Raw genomic sequence first — 24,878 nt, 5'->3', positions numbered from 1 at the left:
ATTTGAAACCTGAATGATACCTATATTAGTAAAATAACACTCAGCAATTGTATAATTAATAGAACCAGTGTTTAGGTTCAATATAGAAAGCCCATTTAATTCATTCTTTCCAGGGAAAGGTGTAAAATGTACAACCCTGACTTTTATTTTTATTTTTGCCATCCATCCAAGGCACCTCTATTATTAGGCAACATCTGCTATTCCATCATTAGATGTTCACAAGATTTAGTCTTACAGAGCTGCATATTCTGGCTTTCCTTTGATTACTCAGTTACAGAAGAACTACCTTGATTACTGTTGGAATCATGAGGTAGGAAGCACATATATTTCCTCTTTGTTAATTAAATGTGAAATAGAGAATTACACTTAGTAATATATAAAACCACAGCACTCACAAACAGAAGTGTTCTATGACATAACTGCACCTTATTTTTCCCCAAACCAAGCAAAATAAAATGAAAAACAGGTGGATGTCCAGGGCTTCTTACAAGAGTATACACGTATGCCTTTTATTCTAAACTACTTTGACATTGTTTAGCTCAACATTTCAATGTTTCAAGCTTAAACACTGGTCTCAATACTAAACACTGCAGTATTAAACATCTATTTATCTAGATAGTAACCTTTTATATTATCCACTAAAGATACATTTATGCAGTCCTAAATCATCATGCTGTGATACCTTGTATCTATACATTCTTAAAACAATTTATCATACTCCACTGCAGACATGAAGGCCAAGGAGGTATTTTCACATCTATTCAATATGAACGTGTTCTAATATACAGAAGTTCCACACAGCATATGTAGCATCTCAAGCTACCATGTAGACAACTGTGTGTCAACATTTGTACTTCCAAAGTACAATTAAAATTTCAGTAAATATTTTTTCAATCATTAATTCAGTGTTTGCATAAAAGAGCAGTTCCTGAGATTTACGCAGTCATCCTCTTTTTAAAAATATGACCCTGACAGGCCTACCTTCAGCTGAAAAGCAAAACCCAAACACTAAAATACCAAACTATACAATGTATAACTTTGTAATAATAATAGCTACTGTTTGGTTTGCATGAGCTACATTAGATTAGATGCAGAACGAAGTCGGGGCTTTGTCAGGAAGAAAAATTTCAGAACGGTATTTGGAAAGTGAGCTCCTTCCACTCCGAATTCTGCAACAGTGTTCCTCCCATCTGTATTGGGAGCCTTGTGGAAGACATTGTATTCTGCATTGTTAGTGGTCCTGGACAAGCCATGCCTGCTCTATTGGGCCCCCTGCTTAGGGCTTGAGCAGCCCATATGTTAGCATGAGCAGCTGCTTTCAGGGAACCTGTTGGCACGCCCTGTGCCAGCCTGTGCTGTGCTGGTGGGTGTTATGACAGAGATAACATCCAAACCTGTCAGGAGATGGTATGTGATTCTGTTTGTTACACAAAATAAAGGGCACAACAGCATGGGAGGGAGAAAGAAACCTCTCCATGGATGGGATCTGCACAGCATGCTATAGGAAAATCCACCCATGGTCCGTGCTGCACAAAAGAAGGGTTGCCAGGATATGAGGGATGCAAGATTTACTCTCTGTCTATACTCTTTATTCTCTCTTATTAAAACAGCTATTTTATTACACCACTTGCTATTGGGCCTTTCTCATTGAGATCCAGAATGAACTTTGCACTGGCCTACCCCTCCCCGCTCCCCGCCCCCGCCATGGGCAGAACACCATCCACCCTAATTGCCCTTCTTCCAACCTATAGGACTATACAGGCCTTACACACTTTCACTACCAGATCTTCACTCATACAATTGTACAACCGTAATTCTATCCATCTTCATTTTTATTTACACATTTTAATCTTTTTCTCTCTCCACGAACATCACTTAGCTGATGCAGACCACTCAAACTACTTGAGACATCTGTTACATGCCTTTTGTAGGCTGCAATTAATGAGATATTCCATATGCAACTGAGGAATCAGAGATTAGTAGTTGATACTGTTATATTTCATATTAAGATTGGATGAGCTGAACTTGCTGTGGATACTGTGACTTCATTGGTTGTTTCCTGGATTTTTTTTTTTTTATGTGCATTGAAAGAGATTCAAGTGCATAAACGTATTTTTATTTTCTGGCATTATAGGACCTTACGCATACTCTTGTGTAAACACTCAGATTAAACAGAAATGTTTTCCTGATAGCTCTGTATCTCTGAATAGGCTTAGAAGTATCCCTTATTGCTTATGAACACCGTATATTTCTTTCTTGTGTTGCAAACTCCAGTTTAATAGTGGGTCTTTTTCTTCCTGCTGCCTTTCTCTTTCAGTCTTTGACTAGAATTTTCAAGAGACTAATAACATAAAATTGACAACTTGGTAGCACTAGCTTGTGTTTATTCAAGTCTGGATTGCTAGGTAGGTTATGTAGACCATAAACCATCTGACAGGGCTCTGTAAATGTGTTTAATGGGAGATTTTTGATAAAGAGAGTGGAAAGGAACAACTCCTTTTGACCACTCCTAAGAGCTTACATAAGAAATCCTGTGAGTCAAGTAGAAACTCCTATAAGCCAGGTTGTCACAAGAAACTTTAGTTTAATTATCCATACATCTACTTGCTTACGCGCTTATGTCAGATTCTGATGTTAGACTACAGTGCTCATACTTCAGTAAGAGGTTTGACCTATGCTAACTCTCTAAGGAGGCAATTTTAGCCATGGAATAAAAAAATTGGACTGCAAGTTCCAGTTCTCAGGACAGGATCCCAGGCACAAGGTCTTAATGCAATGGATGTGTTGAGAGGTCCTTAGACTGATGGACAGTCCAAACACTGAAAAGGCAGAAAGTCAAAGCTCTCACTTTATTTCTGGATTCTTTGGCAGCAATCAGATGAATTTCTGCAAGAATCATATATGAGGGCGCACCAAGAATGGGACAGTATGTTCTCTAGAAAACCACCAAATACATTGTACTTCTTTAGTTAGTGTTCTTTGGTTACAGTTGCTGTTTCAAATGATAGAACAGCAATATAATAGTGTCAATATGCTGCAATGTGAAAGCACCTGTGACTGATGAAACCTATCCTCTGGACTCAGGAGTACAGTAGGTACTTTCCCACAGTTTGCTTCAGCATGAAAGTTGGTTCATAATTTTGAACTGCAACCGGAATGACCAGGTTGCAAATCAATGTTCTTATGATTTAGTGCCCTTAAATCAAAAAAAAAAAAGAAAAAAAGAAAAAAATTAGAAAAACTATTGTCAGTCTATTGGTATAACAATACTCATTTTGCACAATATCCATCCTGATTATTTATTTATTTTTTTTTAGCTACTAAAGGGTAGTCTATTGCTTGCATATGTGGGGAACGCAGTGCAGTACAAGATAGGGTATGCTTTTCAAGTATACAACAGCTATTTGTTGCTAACTCTATGTTTCAGTTAGTTCTGATCACCGCTTTAGCAGAAAAAGCTGTGAATCTGTTGCTGAGTAGATATTGTATCTCCAGTTCCTCTCATATCTGATTCTACATTGTTTCCATACAGATGAATTCTTAAAAAAAAAAAAGAATCATAAAAACTGAAACATAAACAGTGTAGGAAAGAAGGTAGTTCAAGATGACAGGGGTTGGAAGCACAGTCTGTGAAGCACAATTCTCCTGCTTCTTGGTTTATGCTTAATTTCCACACTTGCCATAAACAGGTCTAAGTTACAAAACTTGCTACTGGATTTTTCAGAACACAAAGCCTGACGCTTGCCGTGCAGGTTCATTTCTAGATTGGGGGGTGGGGGAGCATGTGTGTGTATTTTCTTTCCTTTCTTTCTTTATTTTTTTAATATGTATTCTAAAACATATATAATGGGTAAAAATTTAAAAGTGTTCAGAATGCATGCAGTACAGTGTGCATGTTTATATAACTCTCATGAAAAAACACAGAGAGAAAGATAGCTTTGAACCTGGGTTCTCCTAAACGATTTTTCTTTAAGGGAGATAAAATAATGAAAAATACTTGGTTAAACTGCTGGCCAAACTCTTATTGTTTGTACCACTCCTGGAAAAGACCCTGGGGAGCAGCAGCAGAATCTGTGCTATTGATTGGCTGGTTAAATAGAGGCCTATTAGATTCAGACAGGCTAGATTGATTATACAGCAGCAGAAGGAGCTCAGACTCAGAGCTGAGTGAACGTCAGGGTGAGAGAGAGGGAGAGCAAGCGCGCAATAGAGGGAGACTGTACACACTATAGCATCAGTATGTCACTGCTGGTGCCTGATAACACTGATATCGAGCTCCTTCAGTGGACAACTTGCTGAGCTACCTTTTTTCACTTGCAAGAGGATGACAGCTCTAAGCCAGTGCAACTGATAACAGACTGGACGTTGGAATAGTTCATTTTGCTTATAATTACATCTCTTAATGTTGGCATCTCTGAAGAAAGGCTTATTACAGAAGACAAAAATTCATCCTGCCCCTTAGCTCACATAATACTGATGATATACAGAGTTTGATCTTCCAGGTAAGGAAATCATCCTTTGCTTTTCTGAGCAGCTAAAAAAAGGAATTATTCTTTTTGTATCTTACATGTTAAATACAAGCTTTGACATCTGTCTATAGAATGCATTTATTGCACTTAAATTTCTTTCAATCACAGATGATATGTATCTAATATTATGTACATCTGAAGATGATTAAGAACAGAACATGGTTTGTGCATTGTATTTATCATGCTTAACCCTTCAAGTAAATGGGAATGAAGCAGCCAGAAAAGATGATTTCTAACTACTTGTGTGATGTTTTAGTGTAACTTGTCCCACACATGCTAAGCAGTCTGGAGGAATAACAGCACACAAACTCTCTCAATATTATTAATTCATTATTGTACATGTTGTGAAGCCAGGTAGAGAGAACATTTACCTGGAGGATTTCTCAGTGCTTGTCAGTAGTTTGAAACAGTATCCGTCTTTTGACTGCAAGCTTACCTCTGCTGCGCAAACATGATCTGCCTTAAATAATATGGCATTATACTGCCATCTTTTTATAGATACAGTAGTTATTGCTAACATTCTGCCTGCAAAGTGAAGATCAAGGCTTATGACCTGAAATATGAAACATGGGATGTTCTATTATGCTGTGCTGCATGTTTGAAGCAGCCATCCCATGGACTGATTGCTTGTTTTGATGTGACATTGACACCACTGTCTCCTAACTGCCTAGCTCTACATAAACTTTCTACATATTTCCTTCAGCTGTGTTGGAAATGGTTTTTCTGTGATAGGTTGTGATAGGTTGCTGTGAATCTGAAGGTGATAGGCTAAAACAGAAATAACCCAGCTTTTGGTTACGTAGCAAGACAGGAAGTCGATTGACTCGGGGTTTATAGGCCACAGGAGCATAACGCTAAGAGGACAGCACTGTCACTTCAATAGTAACACATTCCTTCCAAATGTGATAATCTGTATCGCCTTCCTCATCAGTTTGTGCACTCTGCTCCATGCTCCAAACTGAAAGGAATTTTTCATATACCAGCTCTTGTGATTACTCTCTCTGAGTGAAGTAGAGGCATCAGTCTATTAACCCAAGCATTTAAGCAGATTTGCACCCAGCCAAGTACAACTTTCCAATGCTTTGTCCGGTTAAGAAACTGCCTATAGCAGGCTATTGCTGCTAGACTATGCACCTAATTGTAATCCATTTTTTCCAATGACAAACACATCACAAATACAGAAAAGCACTTTCTTCTCTTCCTCTACCCAGTTATTTTTTATAAATTTCTATAAAGTACCACACTCAAATACTTAATGATGTCTCAAAATCCCAAATGTGAAGAGAAATTCCAGCAGTTACCAAAATGATAATTTATAATTTGTAAAAGACATTATAAATATTGGGGACCTTAGGCATATATAGATTTTTTTTTTTTTAAACTAACAATAATTTGAAGGAAAGGGGTACCTAAGTGACCACATAAACAACATATGCAAGGCTTAAGAAATAGCTTCATCTTCTATAATTTATTATATGAATAAGCACCGGCAAAACAAGAAGTAAACTGATGAGCCAAAACCAAAGGGTTACTTAAGCTATAGCATCTGTGCTGTTTTATTTCTTTGTTTTCTCTGTGAATAATGTCTATGTTGCTTTTTATATACACAATTGATCCATGTCAGCAATTTCAATTTTTCCTTCTGAAATTCTTTCCAGGTAGCAAGAAAATCACTTGCAGGCACATTTTACCACCTTAGCTTTCATTGAGTGGTATTTTACTCCATAAAATACTGCAAGAGGTGAGGACTGCATCCCTTGACTATGGAGTCAGAGTGTCAGAATCTGACCATAAATAATGGAGAGAAACCCTTTATGTTTTAATTAACTGACTGAAAATTTTAATAGTAAAACAAAGACCTGGGTATCGAGAGTTAAATCTACCAAATATAGACAGAATTTTATGAGGAGCTAAGGTAATCGGATGCCTATAATCCAAAACTTAAGGCCTGTCTCAAAGTATTTCATGTGCAGTTTGACTTGCAAAAATAATCTTTTATGTATGCTCAAAAGCTTTTTTACAGTTCTTATTAATCTCTCTCTTTTCTCTCTGAAAAGCCTTGTTTATTATATCTGTGTTCTTTAAACAAACCTTATAATTTTGTGATGGGGAATAAAATAATGCTAATTCTGTGATTTCAAAGACAGTGATATGATTCCCTCCAGATTAGTATCGGTTAGTATTCAGGTTACATCCTAACCATGAAACTCCAAATAATGCTAAAAAATGTTTATTTTTGCAAAGGAAATATTCCATTTGAACATTATTTTTTTAAAAATACAAAAGAAAATCAGAAGCCCAAACAATTAGTTAAGCTTCTACTCATGAAATATGTTATTCATTTCTGCATTAAAGATTTACAGTGTAAGCATTTTCTTTTGTCAGATTCAGGAAAAATAGCTGAAAAAACTCACATCAGAAAGATTTTAAGAGGTTACGTATTACAAATTGTGCATTTTCTTTCCAGTCTATAATGCTGTTAATCTGGATCTTTTGCAACATTTTAAACTGACTCAGTTGTATCACCTTTTTCTCAAGAAGACTTACCTGGCCTTTTTGAAACTAATTTTGCATTGCTTTCCAGCTTGAACTCACAGAAAGTGAAATTTGTTTTTATTTTCTAGTTAACTTGAAGCCATTAGGGGGCTCTTTCCTCCTATGATATCACACAGCAAACTGCATTAAACAGATATAGCTGGTTACTAGTCCCATTACCAAAAAAAAGTCGTGCTAGAATGAATTTATTCTGGGTGTAGACCATTTTAATAATACAGAGCAATTACAAATCTTTATTGTTTATTTGGTGGTTTGTTTGTTTGTTTGTTTTGGTTGGTTGGGGTTTTTAATGCAGATAATTAAAGAAGGATAGCTCTTCTACTGCCAGTTAGATGGTTATGTTTTGAAGTTATCTTGTGCCCCATAAAGGAGAAGCAGGGAAGACGTTCAGCAAGAACACAGTACTTTGAAGTAATCTCTGGGGTTACTAAATCAAGTTAACAGCTGATCAGACTGAATATGAAGCACCACTAATGTCCAAAAAGGTTAAGTTTACTTATTCCAGTAATTGTGACCAACAGTGCAGCTAGTATTGGGAAAAAAGTTATCCTGTTGAGTACTGTTATATTGTACTGATACAGAACAGACATACTTTTCACATACACAGCTTGCTTTCAGAAGGGCACAGTATGTCACCAGGATTTTTGGATGACTGTTCATTGCACAAGGCGAGACAGAAAGGTAGTTTCAATTCTGCAAACATTTACTCATGTGAGCAGCTGCACTGAAGTTACTGTGGACCAAATTCTTACATCCTTTGTTCTGTCTATTATGCCTTTAACAGTTCCTGCAAATTCATTGCACCACCGTACCTGAAATTAGTTGTGAAGTTTGTACTATTCCTTGTGGGAGTTAGAAATAACTACTGAAGAGCCAAATGCAGGTTAAGAAAAAGTAATAGATTCGTTGTAAAGCACAGCAAGGTGGTTGCAAGCACTGCAGCAGCATGCTGAGGTGAGGCTAGGGGAAACATGAATGTCAAAAGACATGCAAAATGTCCAACTGTTTTAGTTGTGAAGAATTTTCTTATTCCTGCCAACCTTGAAAGAAAAAATGCCATGTTGGTAGATGACTTTACCCACCCTGACCAACTTGCTACTTTACATTGTTTAGCTGGGAGAGATTCCAATATTACCAGCTCAATTCAAGAAAAAAAGAAAACAAAAAAAGGACTGACACCCTTTGTGGTGCTCTACATTCAGGACATAGGAGAATAATCTGGCCAAGTTGGAATTTTTTTATGTTTTGTTTTGGTTTGGGTTTTTTTAAGCTAAAAAATTATGTCCTTTCTTGGTTTTACTACAGATCTGAATAGTCTCTCAATTTATGCACAGCTTATAGCAACTATCTTATGACGTGCAAGGAAGAGCTTTGTTCTGTTAAACAGCATCTAGAAATTCCAACCAGGATCTGAAGTCATTGTGTTTACTGTTGCATAGACAGAGAAACAGCCTTAGTTTGAGGTTCGTGCAGTATAATCAAAATTGTCAAAAACTGGAATAAATCAAATATTATTTCTGAGATACATAACTGATGGTTCAGATTTATGGCAGATGATCTTCAGTAACTATGTTGTTAGCACATAGCAAATACAGCATCATACAAATTAGCTTACCATCAGTGGAAGAGGGCTTTTTCATTGCTAAATGGCAGCTAAAGTTAACTGTGACTCGCTTGCATTTCAAGTAATTAACTGTGTACATGAACAATCACCAAAGCTGAGCTGGTATAATTATTAGTTATCCTGACTTTAAGGCCCAAATCAGACTAAGCAAATTGCCTGAAGATGACAGGGGGTCTGTGGCAGAAGTAAGTAACAGAGACCACTTCTTGGTTGGAGTCAAGTGCCCTAGCTGTAAGACTCTCTTCTCCTCTATAAAACACAGTTGAATTCAATTGTATGCTCTGCTTCCTTGAAATCAATGAAATTTCATTAAAAAAAAAAAATTAAACTCATACAAGATTCTTGCCAGAAAGTTTCTGCAGAGCTTCACTCCAGAGGTAACTCTAATTTACTGGTTGGTTAATTTATCCCTTATATACACACACTATGCAAAGCACTTTGAAATACTTCTGAATGAAAATTGTTGTATAAATGTAAAGTATTATTATGGCAAACAGAAGTCACTCAAACTTCAGCTAATGAAACTTGCAACAGTCTGGGGTGCTCTATTAAGCAAGAATAAATCATTTGTCTCTGATGAATGTTTAAAGATTGATAAAAAACTATTCTTCAGGCATGTACTCAAATAAGAAATAGTTAAGATTTTTTTTCCTGTTTCATGCTTTTCTATAATATATTCAGGGTATCCTTCATATGTCTAGATGTTAGAAGTAGAGAAGTTTATAAAAGCAATTGATGATGTATTGTCAAAACATTTTAAAGACAAATAGAAACAGCATAGACTAAAATACACATCATAATGCAACAAAAAAAAAGGTACACTCTTCACTGGGTAAAAAACTAGCTGGACGGCCAAGCCCGGAGTGTTGTGGTGAATGGAGTTAAATCCAGTTGGTGGCCGGTCACGAGCGGTGTTCCCCACGGCTCAGATTTGGGGCCGGTCCTGTTCAATATCTTTATCAACGATCTGGATGAGGGGATCGAGTGCTCCCTCAGTAAATTTGCAGATGACACCAAGCTGGGCGGGAGTGTTGATCTGCTCGAGGGTAGGAAGGCTCTGCAGAGGGACCTGGACAGGCTGGATCGATGGGCTGAGGCCAACTGTATGAGGTTCAACAAGGCCAAGTGCCGGGTCCTGCACTTCGGCCACATCAACCCCATGCAACGCTACAGGCTTGGGGAAGAGTGGCTGGAAAGCTGCCCAGAGGAAAAGGACCTGGGGGTGTTGGTCAACAGCCAGCTGAACATGAGCCGGCAGTGTGCCCAGGTGGCCAAGAAGGCCAATGGCATCCTGGTCTGTATCACAAATAGTGTGGCCAGCAGGAGCAGGGAGGTGATCGTGCCCCTGTACTCGGCACTGGTGAGGCCGCACCTCGAATACTGTGTTCAGTTTTGGGCCCCTCACTACAAGAAGGACATTGAGGTGCTGGAGCATGTCCAGAGAAGGGCAACGAAGCTGGTGAAAGGCCTGGAGCACAAGTCTTATGAGGAGCGGCTGAGGGAACGGGAGTTGTTTAGCCTGGAGAAGAGGAGGCTGAGGGGAGACCTCTTCGCGCTCTACAACTACCTGAAAGGAAGCTGTAGTGAGGTGGGTGTTGGTCTCTTCTCCCAAGTAAGAAGCGACAGGACGAGAGGAAATGGCCTCAAGTTGCACCAAGGGAGGTTTAGATTGGACATTAGGAGAAATTTCTTTACTGAAAGAGTGATCAGGCCTTGGAACAGGCTGCCCAGGGAGATGGTTGAGTCACCATCCCTGGAGGTATTTAAAAGACGTGTAGATGAGGTGCTTAGGGACATGGTTTAGTGGCCATGGTGGTGTTGGGTTGACGGCTGGACTCAATGATCTTTGAGGTCTTTTCCAACATTAATGATTCTATGATTCTATGAAAAAGCAAGAGCTCTTGCTCTTAATTGCTTTACTGGAAAAAAATAACATAACTTAGCAAATGGGGGTCTTTCCCAACTCCTGTTTATGTAACTTGCATTGAAAGAGCAACCTGCAGCTTCCTCATGTTTGCATATAATCCCTGGGTTAAACCTATATATATATAAAATATATCTCTACATCTACCTATATTTAAACTTATACTTTACTATCTGTATTCCACATAGGTGTATATATACCTGTTATTGTGAATTTGCAATTTTTAACAATACAGCCATGTAGAACCCAACCGTGTTCTCTGTGTTCCATAGAAAAAAAGGGTTTATCACTTGTGATCTGAAGTCACTTGAGGGTACAAGTTATGAGGAAAGTGCCACCAAAAAATGCAGCTCAGCAGATCATCAGATGCCAGGATCCTAACAACAAGATATTATTTTCCCTGATATTGAAAATATTTGGTTAACATCATCTCCTTTAATGCAGTGAGATAGCAGAAAGGCTTTGCTGTGCTGCATGCAACAAAATACCATTGAAGCACCCAGTACAGTTTGGAGAAAAGCTCTTAAAATTTTTGGGTTTACTTGAATCTCAAAATATTTAGAACTGAGCCAAAAGTGCTGTTGCTTTGCAAAACACTGATTATGTTTGGCACTGGAACAAGGCATGGACAAATCTTTCTCTGAACAGCAATTATTAACACTGGTCTGTGGGATATAAAGTAAGTGAACAAAGTCCTGCAGAGCAGCTGATAGTGAGAAGTATCTCATTGTCATTCTCTGGCAGATTAGTAACACTGAGAATTAATGTGCTTACAGCATTAACAAAGCTATGGCAACCTCTTAATTATTTATACATCTTCCTCTTTTTCCCCCAGAATTCTTTGTAACTGATTTAGAAGATGGGACTCTGAAGTTTTTTTCTTCCCTCCAGTCATCAGATATTAAACAGGGGAAAAACAAAACAAAACAAAACAAAAACAAACAAACAAACAAAAAAACACCACCAAACCAAAACCCCAAACATACCACTAAAAAAACTCCACACAAAAAACCCCCACAAATTCACCTTTGGGCAAGATGTCAAAAATGAACACAGTTAACTATCAAAAACTATTGTAACAAAATATTTCCTTGAACATAGTGAAACAATAAGTTTGTTCTTAATACTGTGCAGCAATCAGTAATAACAGCTCTTTGTGGCTGTGAATATTTAGCAATGACAGTATGAATATTTTGTAGCCCATGGAAATTATGTATGCCAGAAAGCAAAAAAGCAATACATTATCTTACTTTTAATTGTTCCATAAATCTGTTTTTCATAGGGGTACATAGACTTTACAGAGTTCTAAAAAGTACTGAAAATACCTTGTAGTGCTTTGCTCTTTCTTGCTTCCTAAGACCCATCAATAGTTCTTAGCTCTTTGCAACACTGCTGTACTGATAGGTATGTAGGGACAGTTCTGAAATCAATTTTGTAACTTTCAACTGGAAATAAGAACAAACTCATTGGCTTGTACACAAGCATAGAAAAACATATAACTTAAGCGAAAGTGAATGGATATTACTATTTGTTGTTTTTTTTTTTTTTTTACATTGCCTGACAATTCCTGTATCTAGTGCATTTTTCTTGAGTTAGATTAAATAATATAAAAGCATCCTTCATATTTTTGTCATTTGACTTATAACAGACTATACCTTCTCAATACCGTATGGGAAACCAGCATTTGAAATTATCTTCTTAAATGAAATCACAAGCAAACATATTACAGGGAAACCTACTTTCAAAATCCCTGCTCTATTTTGAGACACAGAAAATTTGAAGCAGCTTCAGGTAAGCTTGGATGATATTCAAGGCACCCAATCATGGATGTTTGCCCATTAATACTACGCACTGTTGTACATCAAGCACTTACTGGATGATTTTCAAACAGCATCTTGTAGGGAAGTACAGAATTTAACTGGCAAAATTGCAGCAATGTGATCAGTATGTGTTCTTTATTACCTTATGCCAATAAAACAAATATCAGTGGCCAGAATTATAGCTGTGATGAAGCTGCTTATCACTAGCAAAGCTGGAATAAAGCATGAAAGCTCTACAGTGTCCATTAAAAAAGGAAAATCGTTCCTGGATTGCATGGCCAGAAGCCTCTCCAAGCAGATGTGTCATGCAGACATTACTTTGAAGGTCAGAGATAACACTCTGGGGATAGAAATGTTCTTTTTGTGTTATGTATCCATGTATTGTTTGACTGTCACAACATATCTAAGACCTTGGACAACTGCTTACCTGTTGCCTGACTAACTCCCAGATACATGGGACCAGGAAGACGGCATCAGTGAAGTGGTGCAGGGATACAATTAGTAGATCTTGTCCCAAATTATTTTCATACTGTTGTGGAAAACCGTTCAAACTGAAGTTGTACCTTACTCTAGGATTGCACACTTTTCTGGGGAGCAACTAGATAATTATATACACACACACACCTGCCTTCAACATAAGGTGCAACCTCCTCCCCACTCTAACTCATCTTTTCAATGTCTTGCGCAAGTGCAGCAAATGCAACATGCCTAGGACATATCAAACTTCTTAATAACTTAAAGAATTAGATCAAATGGTACTAGCCAGAGAGAAAACAGTATATACAAATCCTATCTAACTATATTACATATCACTTTAAAACAAAACCACAAAAAATCCAGTTATTAAACTCTTAGTCTGATGACTCTTAGTAATTCTCTCAGGCATCTAAATTTCTACCAAATTTTTTTGTTAATAAATATATATATATATGAAACCCATGAACTTCTTCACCTGTTTCATAAATACATGTTCCTGCCAAAACTTTGGAGAAGCCCCACTGCAAGAACGCTGTCGGTTTGTGTGATCGATACACACCGGTATGTGCAAGAAGTGAATGTCAGGATTAACTCACCCACAAGCTTTTATCATGCAAAACAGTTTAAACACCTTTCATTGAGGAGAGGTATCTTTTATTACTTCATATAAACCTTGGCATAAGAGTATGCATATAGACAGTTACCAAGAAATAAATGACATACTGTAATTCCCCATTCTGGTTTCCCTTCATGTATTTTCTTTGACTCTGTCATGGTTTAACATTCTCAAGAGGAATCACTGAATGTTTCAGCCATGAATATTTTTTCAGACAGTAATTTGAAGTTCATTCTTAGTGGCTATGCAAATCTGAGGAATATCACTACAGTGTTTCCTACTTCTCTAACTATTCATTTTCTTTACTTTCACAAGATATCTGGAGAAGTTTTAGATCTACACTAAAATCCAGAGAGAAATGCTGAACAATATGTGAAAGTATTACATGTAACAAATATATATGTATCTGAAAGTAGAAATGAAGAGCAAAAATCATAGTTAAGACGTAAAAAAAGAGTCATGAATTACCTGACACAGCATCAGGTATTTCAGCCTGCATGGTATTTGGATCTCTTATAGGTCAATGCTACTTTGTTTCTATTGCATGACATGGCTGCACTTACATATTGAGAAACCAACCATTGATCTTACACAATGTTGCAAGACTAGAACTTTTGCTGAAAAGCAACTGGCATTTTCTTGGAAGGTATACTGCAAAATCGGTTCCAAGTGTTCTCTGCTGAAGATACCTATTTTAAAATAAAAACTTCTTGTACCCAGGACCAGTAAGCTGCTAGTGTCTTGATTTAACTGTAGTTTCTTTTTTCTTCTTTTTTTTTTTTTTTTTAATTTGGTTTCTCAAAGTCCATATCACTTTTCTCAGGTTTTCTTTTCTTTGGAGAGGGATTTCTGTCTCTCTTTTTTTTCTTTTCTTTTTTTTTTTTTTTTTTGGGGGGGGGTGGGTGGGTGGGTGAAGGGGCAGAGTGGGTAGGGCAGGAAACAAAGACTATACTTTATTAAGAAAAGAAGAACATAAGTTCAGCCACTCCAGTCTGTAGCAATATGGAATTTCTTATTTTTTGGGATAAGAATTGTTGAAGGCTTTGGGGATTTTGTTTTGGGTTTTTTTTTGCAGTGTTTTTTTGTTTGGTTGGTTGGGTTTTTTTGGAGATGAGCCTCTAGCCACTGAAGTGATAGGTACTCTACACATCAATTAGATAAATATTTCATGTGGGCAGAAAAATGCTTTTATCTGTGTTCTCTTCATGATTCGTCTGCCTTTTGTAAGTGACTTTACTTTAGTTATGAATTTATTCCATTTCAGTACCTTTCCATAAATCTTGAATTTGGGTATTAAATTAATTCTAATTAGGTCACCCTGTAGCACTCTTTCATTGTAGATGACGCTTTAACCATTCTGGATTTAGCTGCAGTTCTGTGCTTTCTCAATATGCATCAACTAGGAAAATTCAATATTAACATAAGATGTCCTACTCTCAGTAAGGAAAATATGTATCTGGAAATACAGTATGTGAAGTCTTATGGATTTTAAAGCAGAATCTTCAGGAAAAAAAAAAGCTATGTTCAAAACTACAACTAGTGGTTGAATTAAGAGACTTTAAAGTGCTCTACTTAAAAAATAAAATTGAAATTACCTTATTTTTATACTTGTTTCAGTAAGTGACTCACGGTTTTTGTCAGTGTACCAATGTAAAAGAGATGTAGGAGTCCAGTAGGACTTTGTTTTACTCAGAGTCAGCTCTTACCTTGGGGATAGTGGAGCGGATCCCCATCACAACTTTATAGAACTCAATTAAATCTTTTGTTGTCATCCTGTCTTAATACTGACATGTAGTCATGCTATGTTATGGAGGTTTAAGAGAACAGCAGTGTACAAAACAAGAACATATTTAACAAATAATCTTGTCTTGGTAGTGTTATCTTGATGATAAGTAAGCTACACAGCTGTTGTTTTATATGACATTCTTTTAAATCTCTGTTCCATTATAGATGCATATGTACGCAAAACTGAGTCTACTACAGAATTTTCTTTTGAGATCTCAATCAGGCAAAAAACATTAGACCCACCATTGTTAGTTTTATTTCAGATAAAATGCAGTATATGCTGGAAATTTCTTTTTTTTTTTTCCCCAAAAATATTGTGAATACTCGAAGTCACGGATTAAATGACATAAGTAAGTCACTGGTTCTAATGGACAGCATACTTCCTTTGAAATCAGACCCTAAATATCATTTGTGTCCAACATTCCAAGAACCAGGATGATTATTTCCTCTGAGCCAGCAAAACTGTTCTGGCATAAAACAGCAGACAAATTTTGGCTAGACGTACCATACGTCCGATGATACATTGTCATCATACTTTCCATGACTTTTACTTATACCTATTTCATCATATTTTAAAGTACTGAAACCACCAGTAATTTCAGTATGTGACTTTGTACCATACTAAGGTATCTTCAGTATCTTTTCTTCATCATGAACACAGGTGCTGCTCCTTGTGCCTGTCACTGTGCACTATTGTTCACAATATTAGATAACAGAAAAATATACTCTTGGAGATTTTGAACAAATTTTTAACAACAACAAAAAATAATCTCCAAATAAAGTGAGAATGAATGCCTTGTTTAGGAAATGGAAAGCAAGATGTTACGAAGGCCCTAATTTTTATTGCTCTTTGATCTTACAATTCTTTCTCAAACAATAAATCAATTCTTCCATGTGAACCAGACACATAGGATTGTTTATCTTGGCAAGGACCAAAGAAATATACCACCACCTTTCCATCCATGTTATATTTTCTGACAAATCTCAGACAGAATCTGTTATTCTTTTGCATTAATGGACATTTATGCCCTCTTTCTCCCCTTCCCTTCTCAGGAAGAGGATAATCCTATAAGTATTATGCTTTTGGAGAATAACTGTAAACCCGATTCTTGTAGATATAATGCATAAAATTCAGAAAGTCTAGGAACACTGTTGAAAATGTTCAACAACAGCTTAAAATTTTCAAGATGCAAAACAATCTTTAACATATATATGTCATCAGGGATGCCAGATTTATTTTGTATAGGTAAGTATGGATTAAATCAACCAACAAAGCACTCAAAATCTAAATTTGATACATTGGAGCCATGTAGGGAAAGATACGCTCCTCTTTTATCATGCAGTATTTACTTCTCAAATTACTGACTTAAATTAAAAATTACTCAGAGTAAAACCAGAAGACTCCTCTCATTACTTTGAATTTCCTTTGAATATTGGTGATTTTGCCCGTTACAGAATGAAAGATTCAAGGATAGTACTACAGTTACCTAGAAAATATTCCCCTTAATGTATTGTGAGAAAAAAAAAATATTTAAGAGTATTTAACTCAGTTTTCTAGGTGCCTTAATTTAAACTCTGCACTGAAAGCATTAATTTGAGGCAAAAAGCAAATCTATTTCTACTTTTCAGATGTTGCAATGATGACACAAATATATTTAATGTGACTTTTGCCTCTACAATTGTCTCTACAACACAAAGTGCTCCTGTCCCGTCGTTTGTTTCACCAAACTGCATGTGGGTTCAGTGACCCATAATGAATTATACCAGATGATTTATATTCAGTCATAAGTAGGTGAACAACTTATTTTCTTATGTATTATCTAGATTGAGAATTGTATTTGGCATGCCAGGATGTAACCTCTATGGGAATTACAGCTACAATTTGTTTACGTGTATACATACACACAAGTGCATATAGATACCTACAACTATACAACCCTTGTCCATAAAACCACAATCCAGACGCTTCTGTTTGAAAACTGAAAAGTCCCAATGGTCCAGGATTTTCAAAAATAAAATGGAAACAAATTGTACATCGTGATAAAATGGCATGCTTGATCAGCAGTAATATTTTGCTGTGAAAGCCTCCTTACCTGCATTTAGCATGCGTTGATTGCTCGGTTTACTGAAGGGCAGGATGCTGAGCAGAGCCATGGGTCAATAGAGTAATCCATAACGATCAACCTCCTGGGCAGACTATGGGATGACCTCATCTTTACTGTTTTCTTCTAGCTGAGGAAATCTGTTCTGCTCTTGATAAATATTCGCCAAACACTCAGAAAATCCGCCAGCCTCCGTAACTTTTACTCCTTACGGAAAAGTGAGAGGGTATATTCAAAACTGTCCACATTGCACTTGACTACAGTGTAACAACAACAAGTATCTATTTTTAACCTATGCGACTCTGATAGATATATTCATCAATCACAGGATTGGTTTAACGATAACAGAAGTTGATGTCAGGGTGACTTCAAGTCAGGGAAAACGACTTCTCTTAAACGTGATGAAAGCAATGTACAAACTGACTACCACCCTCCTGGTTAAACAAACAGCAAGATACCGACGGAACGTTCCACCCAGCGTAACCAAACACACCTCGCAGTCGTGCGAAGAGCCGGGCTCTGCGGGGGTACCCACACAGATCCCCTCCCGCCGGGCTGCTAACGAGCAGCTGCGTTTCCGACCCCGCCAAGGCCCCCCGCTGCGGGACAGGTAACGCCCTGCCGCGGGCGGCGCCGCCCTCAGAACCTTCTGGAGCGGGGCCGTTAGGGTGGGAAGGCGCCGCTCGCGCCAGCCGCAGACCCGCGCCAGCCTGCGCAGGGGGCGGGGCGCTGGCGTGCGGTCTCGTGCCGGCGGCGGGGCTGTGGGAGCGGAGCCCGCCGGGGGCAGAAGGAAGAGGGGAGGAGCTGGGCTGCGGGGAGCTGGGGCAGGTGCTGGGGATCGCTTGTTCCCCCTTCTGTGCTTTCTTCTTACTCTCTTTGAATTAGCGGGGGTGTGGGGCCCTCTTTTAGAGGACTGCGCTGCTGTGGTCTGCCTTTTTGTTTGCGTGATCCGGCCTCGGGGTGGGCGGGAGCTTGGCTTTCCGTGGTGTTTGCTGTGGTAGAGCGTTGGCGGTCCTGGCTGCGGCTGTCGAGGGGGCAGCCAGGCTTGGAGAGGCCAAAAGCGAGGCCTTCGCACATGCTAGGTGTTAAACCTCAGGGAAACCCGCCTGGGACGCTGCGGCCAAAACCTGTTTGCTGGAGCAGGTGGGTGAGGTGCAAGCTGTTAAGACTGAATTTCTGTTAGACGAGAAGCAGTGTAGGAGAACAGAAGGGGGGCGGGGAGGAGGTAGGGGCAGACCCTGGAGGTGGTGGGAGGCAAGGTGGGTGCTGAGGTGCTAGAGGACCAGACTTTCAGTGCAAGAGTTGTAACTGATGGTATTATTTGCAAAATAGAGCAACGTTGTTGATCCTTAACTCTAGGGCTGCATTATATCATGGGCAGTCCTGAGTGAAGTTAAGATAAGGAAGTAAAAAAGTATTCAGCTGTGAAGACTGGGATTGTGTTTAGTTTCACTGTCCTCTTTTTACCCTAATCTTAAATCTTGTTGAATCACGCTCCCCTACACTACTGGTAAACCAGTCTAATTGGGGCAAGGGTGAAGGTGTTTCAGACTTTGGGTGTTTTACCTCCATTCAGCATGCAAATCCAAATGAAACAACATCAAGAGGGTTTCAGGGAGATGTGCAGCTGATGCCTTTTTCAGGGCCTAATGTGCTGGTAATTAATTCTGCTAGGCTGCTGGCAGATGGAGGGAGTCTCTGGCCTTTGCCTTGCTTAATCTTGTCATCCCATTGACTGTGGCCAGAGTAGCCCTTGAACAAGCTGTCATTATTCATTGCTGCCAGACCTGTTGCAGGTGATTCCCATGGCACTCCCTTAGCTATCGATGACCTCCTTGTTGCAGAAGTAGTTGGTTTTCTGAAATTGTTTCTTTATTCAAGCTGTCATTCTGTTGCAAAAAAAGTAGAAAAATGATGGGCAGTTCAGAAAATGACAATGACTCCATGGCATAGGTTCCCTTTCAGAGATTAGTTTTGCCCCATCTCTCAAGCACAATCTGTCATACTGACCTCAAAATAGGTTATACCTGAATTGGAGATAGGCGTTTCCTGCAATTCCCAAGTTCACTCGAAAAGATGCTTTTGAATTAATGGACTCATAACTGATCCCATTTGGACTGCTGTTGTGAAAATACTGTTTGCACAAATGTATCATGGGAGTGAAAACAACATTTTTTCTGTCCTCCCTCCCTAAGTGTGGTGCCTAAGTCTCAAATTTACTTGATTAGTTAACTTCAAGAGTTTATTAAAATACATTTCCTTAATATTACTGAATGCCATTGGCTTAATTCTAGCACTTTTTCATATGTGATAACTGGAAAAAAGAATCCTACATTAGACCTAAGCTTTCACTCATAGTACCAAATTCTGCCCTTTTCTTTATCAAATGTTAAACTTGGGGGGAAAAAATATAAAAAATTTAAAAAACTAGCCGGGGATGGTTCTCAGTGGAATTTAGGATTGTCATGAATATTTCAGTGGGAAAATAAAATTTTCCTATCCTGTAAAAGAGCAGTTTCCTTCTACAAGAAGATTTATGGACTGTTGAAGAAGTCACTTCAAGCATACCCAAAATGCATTACTGTTCTCCTTGCTCCCTGTCTTGATTGAGTCACCCACAAATGCGTGTAAGACTTAGAAACAGTTAGCCTCTAAAATTTTTCCTCTGAGTCACTGAAGTTCTCTGAATTTTAGAAAGGCTTTAGAAAGTGATCTTCTGTGAAAAATGAATGTATCTGGATTTTTTTGATGGGACCGTAAGAGAAGAGGCAGATGATTTCTGGTGGATTTTGAAACTGCTCTGGAGATTGGAAGGTGAAAAAGAACTAGCATATTTCTTGGTGATGGTAAAAAGCACAATCTCTTCACTCTGTTGCTGTAGAGGAGTACGGTTTGTAGGTTTTTGAGAGATTTTTTTCTTCAAGTACACATTAAGATGGATAATTTGCTAGGACTGTTCTTTCAGATGGACTCAGTATTACTAGAAAGGAGCATGATTTAGACAAAAACAAAGACGACAAATTTCTTTCTTTGTACTAAGGACAAAAAAACCCTGGAATTTCAGAGCTTTTGTCATCGCTTACCTTGGGTCAAATGAAAAGTCTGCTGTCTGAAGACTCTTCTTCAGTTCAACTTCTTGTAGCAAAAGGTCCACAACTTAAAAATAAATTGTGACTATTAGGTGTTTATTTGACAAGTGAGAGCAGGGATTTTACTACACTGTGGTGGTGTTTGCAGGTTGCTGAAATACCCGTATGGGTCTGGTATTTTTTCACTAACAGGTGCTATTATATACAGCCATTCACTGAATTCAAATTGTGCAGAGTCTAGGAGACTGCTGGGAGCCAACTGATAAAGGATTTATTCTTAAGAGCATTTCCATTCCCTGCTGGATTTTAATACAATAGCCAAGCACTGAAATTATAATTTTCAAAACTACATTGTGAATTATTACCAAATGCTGATGAAATTCCCAGAGCTCTGTGCCACCTGTTCTTTTGAAATTACCAGTGGGACATGGTTAGTGTAGGAGCTGTTACTTATCCATATTACTTCATATTTTATAGGGCTGCCTGCTGTTTTAATTTTCTTCTGGTCTGAAGTCTTGCCCGTATTTTTGAAAGTATTGTAATACAATACTTTCTTTCCTTTCCCAGCTAAATTGTGGTGTATTTTGATAACACTGCACCCTAGGTGTTATTATCCTGTCAGGGATACAAGTGGCAGTCAACAAGAGAGTGTCCTGAATTGCATTCATAGCAAAAGTCTTTGGGGAAGATGAGCAAAGGTCTTCTTTGCAAATTGGTAAGAAAGATGAACAGGTATAAAGAAGAACAGTGATTATTTAGAAAAATTCCCTCAACAAATCTGGTTCCCTGGTTTTTATGTGCTCTTAAAAGAAAACTTTGTGGCTGTATTTGTGGAATATTCTCTTCTATTGCAAAACCATTAGATAATAACCTACAATTTCCTACAGATAATGGAGTTATTCTGATATAATATAAACTCAAAGTTGGTGCAGACCATGTATTCAAATTCTAATCTATATCAGAGTATGATATAATCCATGAACTATGCTGCGCGGATTAGGTGATCTTGAGCAGCCACTGATTTTTAATTAAAATTGGTCTGGTAAGCTTTTAACATTTGCCAGTTTAAATTGCGAAATTTCCCTTTATCAGAGAGGATTGTAAATTTGACATATTAACATTGATTCTTAGGCAAAGTTGTGCTGTTATGTCACTGGTGTCAGCATTAGTGACATGTTCAGCCGTGTTACTCCTTAGGCACAAATCTTGTCCGAGTTGTGTGTAGAATACAAATATGGAAACATATTGATACTGAAACTGTAACACTAATTACTATTATTTATCATTAAGCTACTCCCTAAGGGAGGTGATGGATTATTCATCATGTGACAATTTTACATAAAGACTTAATATCTTTCAGGTTTTATAGTACATTTTAAGTAAATAATGTTTTGGGTTTTTTTCATGTAGAACAGACTAGATTAAGTCCTCTGCTTTTTTTTTTGTTTGGTTTGGTTTGGTTTGGTTTTGGGTTTTTTTTTTGTTATGCAAGAGGATCAGTCCAGGAAGTCATGATGATCTCCTCTGTCATCCGCTTAAGTTACTAATTTTTCAAGGGAAAAATAGTTACTCTCATGTCTTCATAGATGAGATCCTTTAATTTTTTTAACCTTTTTTATGTCATAATGGTTTTGTCTCAGCCCTATGTCATTCAGGATTTTTTTAAAGTGTCATTGGATCAGATGAAAGTTTTCACAGCTGTTTTTATAGTTTTCTGCTATTTGTCTTGATGCTTTTCTGCCTGAAGAAAGGAAGAAGATGATATATTATCAACAAGTGAGTTATACCTTCCAAAATCAGGAAGCTTGCATTTTCCAGATTGATAAGTAGCTCTGGGTATTTATCAAATGTTGATGCTTTTTTTAATCTTGTCTGTTTTCCTGGGTGAGGAGAATAAACATAAGTGTCTGTGTATTGAACACCGCAAAATTTTTGGGGGAAAAGGAGGTGAAGGTCAGTGCTCTAGCTCTTAAGCTTATAAAAGCCCTAAAACATTTTTCTAGAATGTACAAGCCCTTGCATATCTCTCTAGGCATGAAGAGCACAACAGTTACTCCTAAGGTCCCCGTGAGTTATGTCTTCATACAAGGTAGGCAATGCAACGTACTTGCAATATTATTATCTCATACCATCTTTCTTGAAGGTGGAGGGCAATTAAAGACACATACAAAGCTACCTTGTGCCTTTCTGAAAGTACTCTTTTACTTGTTTGTGCATTATAGGAATTATTTGCTATGGTCTGCAAAATTATTACTCAGTTTTTCTCCTAAGCAATGAGAATAACTGAGAAATGTCTTTTGGTTGTTGAGGGACTTTTTGTGAAAATTATAATTTTTAAAATTACTTCTGCGCAGTTTAGCATTAGCAGACATCATGTGTTTGCCAGGGAAAAAAATATATTTTGAGCTGATTTCTCTCAAATCAGGAGTTCTTCAAATCTAAACAAGTTCTGAGAGTACCCCATAAAATTGTTATTTTTGTGCTTGTAAGGCATGGATCATTCTTAACTGTGCACAATGAAACAAAAGCTTAAAAATAACTGTAACTGTGCAGCTGTTGCACTGTAACTGTTGTAACTATATAGCTGGGCATTTGTATATCTTAGGAATGTAGCAAGTATGTAACTTGTAGTAACTGTAACAAGGGAAAAGATTACTTTTCTGGTTATGTTTTCAGCACTCAAGAAAATGACTCGCAAATAGTGGATGAGTGAAGCAGTCCCTGCGTTTATGATCCCTTGACTGGTTCCATGGGTTTTACTTATTTTCTTCTATTTCAAAGACATTTTACTAGTTTTGTACAGCAAATAGTATCTGCAATGTAAAGGAGCAATTCCAGCTTTTACAAGTCTGGGGTTAGATATTCCTAAGATGGTTTGCTTTTCACAGGGACAAGTCTTGAGATATTGAAATTCTGGAAACACAGAAGATTATTAGAGGGGAGTTGGCCCCTGGTGACAAAGGAAAATTGGAAGATAAAAGAACAACTAAAACGTAGATAGACTCCTATTGCTGCAGAGGACTAACAGCAATAGTTGTTTCCCCACGCTCATGTGTATTGTAAGTCTTTGTCTTTTCTTGTTAAAGATGGGATTTCTGTCTAGGAAGAACTTGATAAATGCTTCATGCACATGTTAGGAAAAGATGACTCTTGTGGTGTCAGGGCAATAGTATGGAAAGGGGTTAGCATGGTTAGGAGATGAGAATGAAAGGGACGGAGTGTGAAATCCCCTGCTGTAAAACTGTATCTTGTAACCTACTTTTTCAACCTTCACTTACAGATCCTATGCAGTTACTTCCTCTCATTCTACATCTTAAGGAAAGCAGAAGGTGGCCACTAAAATCAGAAACATGAATTCCTGCAACTGAATAAAATTTCCTACTTGTGTTTTACTAGTAATTTTGCTGACACTACTTCCTCTGTTGTAAAATCAGTATTGGGGTGTAATTTTTCAGAGTGAGCCATTGTGAACTTGATGGGTAGTGACTGGAGGGTTAAAAGTGGCTATTGTGAAACTGAACATTATTAGAGAGTAAAGAGTTAATAGTGCTCTAGTGACAAGGAGCTCTGTAGTAATTTGTTACCTGTTTACACTTCTGCCTTAACTAGTATATAAACATGATCAATCACAAGATACTGTTTCAGTATCTCTCAGACAATATATCATTTAGAGCTTAACATAGATCTGACAAAGGAGGATGCAGAGAATAAAAAACAAGGGAGATCCTCAGATGATTTTTTTCACTTGTTATGAACTAGCCTTCTGGAGCTTGTTATCTCAGCTGTCATATGGACCTTGCCATCTCATCCCGTCCTGTTGTACCACAAGCAACAATGCAAGAGATGAAAATTTAAAAATGCTTAAAACACACTGTCTCTCAGATCTGGGGAGAGTATTCCTTCCTAATGATGAATCTGGTGACAAGTCTAAGCATAAGCATTTATCAGTTTACCTAAAGTTTATGTATAACATTAGGCAATTGTTGAATTTTTCTATTGCAGCAGCATGCTCTTACATTGTCCTCATCTGGTCTCTAGCTACTGTGATCTTGAAAATGTTGGGGAAAAACAGAGGGGAAAGCACTTCGAGCTCAAATTATTGATGGATTGTATGATGGGAAACCCACATCTCTGCCCCACCTTTGCAAGTATCCAGACGGTGCCATGTTTGTTAGGATGATTTCAAAGAAACAGTAAGCCTGTTCCATTTCAAATCCTTTGGGAAAGAACATACTGGATAATCAAGAAAATTTGATACCTATTACTTGAGCCTTGTCTTGCAAACCTAAACTTTTGTTTTCTGGAATGTCCGTGGTTTGTGACATGTACAGTTACTGGAAGGTTGTTAGAAACCCA

General features: G+C 37.8%; 1 protein-coding gene across 1 annotated transcript in view; it reads left to right on the top strand.

Moving 5' to 3' along the window:
- The first annotated feature begins 4,201 nt into the window (after positions 1-4,201).
- The window catches only part of CDH18 (cadherin 18), a 575,460-nt gene continuing 554,783 nt past the window's right edge, over positions 4,202-24,878 (top strand). The window contains exon 1 of the mRNA XM_075142498.1: positions 4,202-4,502. The gene's annotated coding sequence lies outside the window, so the exon portion shown is untranslated. The remainder of the gene's footprint in view (positions 4,503-24,878) is intronic.

The sequence above is a fragment of the Calonectris borealis genome, chromosome 2, assembly GCF_964195595.1.
Source record: "Calonectris borealis chromosome 2, bCalBor7.hap1.2, whole genome shotgun sequence".
NCBI classification, from domain to species: Eukaryota; Metazoa; Chordata; class Aves; order Procellariiformes; family Procellariidae; genus Calonectris; species Calonectris borealis.
Note: the sequence above shows the minus strand (reverse complement) of the source record. Positions and strands in the feature narration are given on the sequence as shown.